Consider the following 8,329-nt stretch of genomic DNA (forward strand, 5'->3'; position numbering starts at 1 on the left):
ACGGAATGTAAGGGTTCAAACGGAACCCCCTGAAGAACTGAAAGAACTAAATTGAGACTCCAAGGAGGAGTCAAAGGTTTGTAAACAGGCTTGATTCTAACCAGAGCCTGAACAAAGGCTTGAACATCTGGCACAGCTGCCAGCTTTTTGTGAAGTAATACCGACAAGGCAGAAATCTGTCCCTTCAGGGAACTTGCAGATAATCCTTTTTCCAATCCTTCTTGAAGGAAGGATAGAATCCTAGGAATCTTAACCTTGTCCCAAGGGAATCCTTTAGATTCACACCAACAGATATATTTTTTCCAAATTTTGTGGTAAATCTTTCTAGTCACAGGCTTTCTGGCCTGAACAAGAGTATCGATAACAGAATCTGAGAATCCTCGCTTCGATAAAATCAAGCGTTCAATCTCCAAGCAGTCAGCTGGAGTGAAACCAGATTCGGATGTTCGAACGGACCCTGAACAAGAAGGTCTCGTCTCAAAGGTAGCTTCCAAGGTGGAGCCGATGACATATTCACCAGATCTGCATACCAAGTCCTGCGTGGCCACGCAGGAGCTATCAAGATCACCGACACCCTCTCCTGCTTGATCCTGGCTATCAGCCTGGGGATGAGAGGAAATGGCGGGAACACATAAGCTAGTTTGAAGGTCCAAGGTGCTACTAGTGCATCCACTAGAGCCGCCTTGGGATCCCTGGATCTGGCCCCGTAGCAAGGAACTTTGAAGTTCTGACGAGAGGCCATCAGATCCATGTCTGGAATGCCCCACAGGTGAGTGACTTGGGCAAAGATTTCCGGATGGAGTTCCCACTCCCCCGGATGCAATGTCTGCCGACTCAGAAAATCCGCTTCCCAATTTTCCACTCCTGGGATGTGGATAGCAGACAGGTGGCAGGAGTGAGACTCCGCCCAAAGAATAATTTTGGTTACTTCTTCCATCGCTAGGGAACTCCTTGTTCCCCCCTGATGGTTGATGTACGCAACAGTCGTCATGTTGTCTGATTGAAACCGTATGAACCTGGTCCTCGCAAGCTGGGGCCAGGCCTGGAGAGCATTGAATATCGCTCTCAGTTCCAGAATATTTATCGGTAGAAGAGATTCTTCTCGAGACCAAAGACCCTGAGCTTTCAGGGATCCCCAGACCGCGCCCCAGCCTATCAGACTGGCGTCGGTCGTGACAATGACCCACTCTGGTCTGTGGAACATCATCCCTTGAGACAGATTGTCCAGGGACAGCCACCAACGGAGTGAGTCTCTGGTTCTCTGATTTACTTGTATCTTCGGAGACAAGTCTGTATAGTCCCCATTCCACTGACTGAGCATGCACAGTTGTAATGGTCTTAGATGAATGCGCGCAAAAGGAACTATGTCCATCGCCGCCACCATCAACCCGATCACTTCCATGCACTGAGCTATGGAAGGAAGAGGAACGGAATGAAGAATCCGACAAGAGTCCAGAAGCTTTGTTTTTCTGGCCTCTGTTAGAAAGATCCTCATTTCTAAGGAGTCTATAATTGTTCCCAAGAAGGGAACCCTTGTTGACGGGGATAGAGAACTCTTTTCCACGTTCACTTTCCAGCCGTGAGATCGGAGAAAGGCCAGGACAATGTCCGTGTGAGCCTTTGCTTGAGGAAGGGACGACGCTTGAATCAGAATGTCGTCCAGGTAAGGTACTACTGCAATGCCCCTTGGTCTTAGCACCGCTAGAAGGGACCCTAGTACCTTTGTGAAAATCCTTGGAGCAGTGGCTAATCCGAAAGGAAGCGCCACGAACTGGTAATGTTCGTCCAGGAATGCAAACCTTAGGAACCGATGATGTTCCTTGTGGATAGGAATGTGTAGATACGCATCCTTTAAATCCACCGTGGTCATGAATTGACCTTCCTGGATGGAAGGAAGGATAGTTCGAATGGTTTCCATCTTGAACGATGGGACCTTGAGAAATTTGTTTAAGATCTTGAGATCTAGGATTGGTCTGAACGTTCCCTCTTTTTTGGGAACTATGAACAGATTGGAGTAGAACCCCATCCCTTGTTCTCTTAATGGAACAGGATGAATCACTCCCATTTTTAACAGGTCTTCTACACAATGTAAGAACGCCTGTCTTTTTATGTGGTCTGAAGACAACTGCGACCTGTGGAACCTCCCCCTTGGGGGAAGTCCCTTGAATTCCAGAAGATAACCCTGGGAGACTATTTCTAGCGCCCAAGGATCCAGAACATCTCTTGCCCAAGCCTGAGCGAAGAGAGAGAGTCTGCCCCCCACCAGATCCGGTCCCGGATCGGGGGCCAATATTTCATGCTGTCTTGGTAGCAGTGGCAGGTTTCTTGGCCTGCTTTCCCTTGTTCCAGCCTTGCATTGGTCTCCAAGCTGGCTTGGCCTGAGAAGTATTACCCTCTTGCTTAGAGGACGTAGCACCTTGGGCTGGTCCGTTTTTACGAAAGGGACGAAAATTAGGTCTATTTTTTGCCTTGAAGGGCCGATCCTGAGGAAGGGCGTGGCCCTTACCCCCAGTGATATCAGAGATAATCTCTTTCAAGTCAGGACCAAACAGCGTTTTCCCCTTGAAAGGAATGTTTAGTAGCTTGTTCTTGGAAGACGCATCAGCCGACCAAGATTTCAACCAAAGCGCTCTGCGCGCCACAATAGCAAACCCAGAGTTCTTAGCCGCTAACTTAGCCAATTGCAAAGAGGCGTCTAGAGTGAAAGAATTAGCCAATTTGAGAGCATTGATTCTGTCCATAATCTCCTCATAAGGAGGAGAGTCACTATCGAGCACCTTAAGCAGTTCATCAAACCAGAAATATGCGGCAGTAGTGACAGGGACAATGCATGAAATGGGTTGTAGAAGGTAACCCTGCTGAACAAACATCTTTTTAAGCAAACCTTCTAATTTTTTATCCATAGGATCTTTGAAAGCACAACTATCCTCTATGGGAATAGTGGTGCGTTTGTTTAAAGTAGAAACCGCTCCCTCGACCTTGGGGACTGACTGCCATAAGTCCTTTCTGGGGTCGACCATAGGAAACAATTTTTTAAATATGGGGGGAGGGACGAAAGGAATACCGGGCCTTTCCCATTCTTTATTAACAATGTCCGCCACCCGCTGGGGTATAGGAAAAGCTTCTGGGAGCCCCGGCACCTCTAGGAACTTGTCCATTTTACATAGTTTCTCTGGGATGACTAAATTTTCACAATCATCCAGAGTGGATAATACCTCCTTAAGCAAAATGCGGAGATGTTCCAATTTAAATTTAAATGTAATCACATCAGATTCAGCCTGCTGAGAAATGTTCCCTAAATCAGTAATTTCTCCCTCAGACAAAACCTCCCTGGCCCCCTCAGATTGGGTTAGGGGCCCTTCAGAGATATTAATATCAGCGTCGTCATGCTCTTCAGTAACTAAAACAGAGCAGCCACGCTTACGCTGACAAGGGTTCATTTTGGCTAAAATGTTTTTGACAGAATTATCCATTACAGCCGTTAATTGTTGCATAGTAAGGAGTATTGGCGCGCTAGATGTACTAGGGGCCTCCTGAGTGGGCAAGACTCGTGTAGACGAAGGAGGGAATGATGCAGTACCATGCTTACTCCCCTCACTTGAGGAATCATCTTGGGCATCATTGTCATTATCACATAAATCACATTTATTTAAATGAATAGGAATTCTGGCTTCCCCACATTCAGAACACAGTCTATCTGGTAGTTCAGACATGTTAAACAGGCATAAACTTGATCAGAAAGTACAAAAAACGTTTTAAAATAAAACCGTTACTGTCACTTTAAATTTTAAACTGAACACACTTTATTACTGCAATTGCGAAAAAACATGAAGGAATTGTTCAAAATTCACCAAATTTTCACCACAGCGTCTTAAAGCCTTGAAAATATTGCACACCAATTTTGGAAGCTTTAACCCTTAAAATAACGGAACCGGAGCCGTTTTAAGCTTTAAACCCCTTTACAGTCCCTGGTATCTGCTTTGCTGAGACCCAACCAAACCCAAAGGGGAATACGATACCAAATGACGCCTTCAGAAGTCTTTTATAAGTATCAGAGCTCCTCTCACATGCGACTGCATGCCATGCCTCTCAAAAACAAGTGCGCAACACCGGCGCGAAAATGAGACTCTGCCTATGCTTTGGGAAAGCCCCTAAAGAATAAGGTGTCTAAAACAGTGCCTGCCGATATTATTATATCAAAATACCCAGATAAAATGATTCCTCAAGGCTAAATATGTGTTAATAATCAATCGATTTAGCCCAGAAAAAGTCTACAGTTTAAATAAGCCCTTGTGAAGCCCTTATTTACAATCGTAATAAACATGGCTTACCGGATCCCATAGGGAAAATGACAGCTTCCAGCATTACATCGTCTTGTTAGAATGTGTCATACCTCAAGCAGCAAGGGACTGCAAACTGTTCCCCCAACTGAAGTTAATTGCTCTCAACAGTCCTGTGTGGAACAGCCATGGATTTTAGTTACGGTTGCTAAAATCATTTTCCTCATACAAACAGAATTCTTCATCTCTTTTCTGTTTCTGAGTAAATAGTACGTACCAGCACTATTTGAAAATAACAAACTCTTGATTGAATAATGAAAAACTACAGTTAAACACTAAAAAACTCTAAGCCATCTCCGTGGAGATGTTGCCTGTACAACGGCAAAGAGAATGACTGGGGTAGGCGGAGCCTAGGAGGGATCATGTGACCAGCTTTGCTGGGCTCTTTGCCATTTCCTGTTGGGGAAGAGAATATCCCACAAGTAAGGATGACGCCGTGGACCGGACACACCTATGTTGGAGAAACAGCAATATGATCTTAACTACTCCGGCTAAAATCATAGAAAAACTCAGGTAGATTCTTCTTCAAATTCTACCAGAGAAGGAATAACACACTCCGGTGCTATTATAAAATAACAAACTTTTGATTGAAGGTATGAAACTAAGTATAATCACCACAGTCCTCTCACACATCCTATCTATTCGTTGGGTGCAAGAGAATGACTGGGAATGGCAGTTAGGGGAGGAGCTATATAGCAGCTCTGCTGGGTGAATCCTCTTGCACTTCCTGTTGGGGAGGAGTTAATATCCCATAAGTAATGGATGATCCGTGGACTGGATACACTTAACAAGAGAAACACACTGCGCGGCTTCTCCCAGTGTGCGAACGAATGCCCCGCCCATCGTGGGCGTATCAATTTGAAATTCCCGGGCGGCTCAGTACAGTACGTTGAAAAGTAAAATGGAGCCGCCAGGATACATTATACACAAAACGAAGTGACCAAAAAAATTAAACATAAGCCAGTCTCCTTGAAGCATCAACTCCCGGTCTGCTGTTATAAACAACCCTGCCGGGGCCATACTAGAGCAGTGCTATTTCCCGGAGTAGAACTCCAAGCCAGATCCCCAGCCCAAACGTGAAAGGGTTAAAGAGCATGTATCTCCCCAATAACAAACCCCACATAACATTATGTAGTCCCAACAATAGGCCAAATAATGATAGCAGCCCTTCAGTACCGTGTATAGTAGAACACAGACATTGGACAGAAGAGCCAGCTTACAGAGTTAAAACGAACAGTCTTTTCTGAGTTACTAGGTGTCACAGAACAGACTGCACATACCTCAATGCTGAGTAACAGCATGACTTGTCCCACACTGCCAGAGGCCCTTCTCCTCCAGGAATCTGTGGTAACAAACTGGGTCTTAGATAATATCTGCTAAAACCATATTCAGCAGGGCAGCACACAGTCTGGGAGTTACCCCTGAGTAAAATAGTACACACTGGCACCATTTAAAAATAATAAACTCTTGATGGAAGAATCTAAACTAACACCTCACTTTACCTCTTCCTATCACTAACACAGGCAAAGAGAATGACTGGAGTGGGAGGGAAGGGAGGAGCTATATATACAGCTCTGCTGTGGTGCTCTTTGCCTCCTCCTGCTGACCAGAAGGCGATATCCCATAAGTAAGGATGAAATCCGTGGACTCGTCATATCTTGTAAAAGAAAGGCTCGTTTTCTCTTTACATTTGTAAGTACAAGATACAGAATTTGCTTTTATCTCTTGTTTTGTGGTTTTATAGTTAGTAAAATAAATAAAATGTACCTGCTTCCAGCAAAGAGCCAGGACCATCTATAGTTCTGTCCTGGCTGTGCCACCTGATGAATTTACTGACTTTTTTCTGAAATTAATGTTTTGTCTCCTCTAAAAGATCTTCAGAAAATAAAACACGTTTTCACTGACGGTTACGTACTAGCTTTTTTCACCCATATATAATATTTAAAGGGACACTAGTCAGAATTAAACTTTCATGATTCAAATAGGGCAGCAATTTTAAACAACTTTCCAATTTACTTTTATCATCAAATTTGCTTTGTTTTCTTGGTATTCTTTGTTGAAAGCCAAACCGAGTTAGGCTCATATGCTAATTTCTAATTCCTTGAAATCCGCCTCTTAGCTTAGTGCATTTTGACAGATTTTTCACACCTAGACGGTACTAGTTCATGTGGTCCCTATAGATAACATTGTGCTCACTTCCATGGGGGAGTTATTTATGAGTCAGCACTGATTGGCTAAACTGCAAGTCTGTCAAAAGAACTGAGATAAGGGGTCAGTCTGCAGAGGCTTAGATGATACAGGAGGAGTGGAAATAGACATAACTTTGACATTTGTAGTTCAGAATAAGTGCTATTGCATTGTCTTTTTACTATGTATTTATGCAAATATACTGTATTTACTGTTCCTTTAAGTGAATACTATATAAACAAGGAGTCAGATTTGCCCATGCTCAGTAGAGACAGAATGCAACCAAACTTGCCAACATGTCAGCTCTCTTAATTCCCCGAGGGCAGTGTCTTCATTGAGAACTTCTAAGTGCTCATTTTGCAAGAAAACCAAGTTATTTGTTGCTGGTTTTTTTTTACACAATCCGTTTCTTTTTATATTTAACCTATTTGTTTTTATTAAAGGAGCACTGTTTAATATCGGCTTCCTAACTGGGATTGCGGACTGGAGGGCGTACCTAGTGTCACAGGCATTCCCCCCTGACCCAATCCTATCATTGAAATCACGCGATCGCATGTACGATCGCGTTATTTAAATTTTTTACTTATTTGTTTTCCAATGTAACAAATAAGTACAGACAGGAAGGGGTTAAGCCATACAATGCCTTTAAATTCACATGTGCGCATTTATTTTTTTATTAAAGCTTATAAACAGAATCAAAGAACAACACACAATTCTTGTTATAATTTAATTATGTACAGTATATGTTACACATCCACAGGCCGGGTGAACAGTTGTGCGTGCAAATGGAGCAGAGCCAAGTATCTCAGCAGCCAATATACTAACCTAACTCCTACACGGTTGGTACACAGAGGTAATGCAAGAACTACCTTGTACAATGGAAGTGGGAGGTTTTATGGCTGACAAAATGACTATAAATAGAAATGGGATATAAGGACCAAGTCTAGAATAACAGCCGTTTGTATCGTAAAAGAATCCTACACCTCTCTTAGTAAATACTCTTGTATTGTTAAATAGGGCAGCAATATTAGAAGAGAAATTATAGTGCAGAAATGTTTTTCTATTAAAGGGACATAATACTCATATGTTGAAGCACTTGAAACTGATGCAGTATAACTGTAAAAAGCTGACAGGAAAATATCACCTGAGCATCTCTATGTAAAAAAGGAAGATATTTTACCTCACAATTTCTTCATCTCACCAGAGTTAAGTGCTGAGTAAACAGTTATATGTCAGCTACTGCCCAGCTTGCAAGTTGGGGGGGACAAAAATAGCTCAACAGCAGTGCTGAGGTCATGCTTTGTTTTTTGTGATCTTGTGAGTTTTCATAGTAAACTTCCTTGAACTAAATAGGAAAATAACATGACTGTGCCTGCACATGCCAGATACACGTTACCTTGCAAGTCCTGGGACTAGCATCCTGATTGGCTGCTTAAAGTCTCTTTACAGTGGGGTGTGAATACTTAGGAAATTTTGAGGTAAAATATCTTCCTTTTTTACATAGAGATGTTTAGGTGATATTTTCTAGTCAGCTTTTTTACAGCTATGCTGCATCACTTTCAAGTGCTTCAACATTTGGGCATCATATCCCTTTAATAGACTTTACATAAATAATTCCCGAATACTTTAGTTTAAAAATCTGCTTCTTTGTGTCAAATATAGGCTCCAAAGTGTGTCATTCCCATGTCGAGTTTCGTCCTATTACCTTAAACACTCTGACAAAAGAACTGTGCATGCGCAAAATCCCCAGCAATCCTGACGCATGCGTACAGGGTAAAAGGCATGCACATTACTTAACTGCA

General features: G+C 42.9%; 1 protein-coding gene across 1 annotated transcript in view; it reads right to left on the reverse strand.

Moving 5' to 3' along the window:
- Positions 1-7,240: 7,240 nt before the first annotated feature.
- C7H6orf136 (chromosome 7 C6orf136 homolog) overlaps positions 7,241-8,329 on the reverse strand; it is a 71,345-nt gene continuing 70,256 nt past the window's right edge. Inside the window, exon 6 of the mRNA XM_053722046.1 lies at positions 7,241-8,329. This exon is cut by the window's right edge and continues 473 nt beyond it. The gene's annotated coding sequence lies outside the window, so the exon portion shown is untranslated.

This window comes from Bombina bombina, chromosome 7 (assembly GCF_027579735.1).
Source record: "Bombina bombina isolate aBomBom1 chromosome 7, aBomBom1.pri, whole genome shotgun sequence".
Lineage (NCBI taxonomy): Eukaryota > Metazoa > Chordata > Amphibia > Anura > Bombinatoridae > Bombina > Bombina bombina.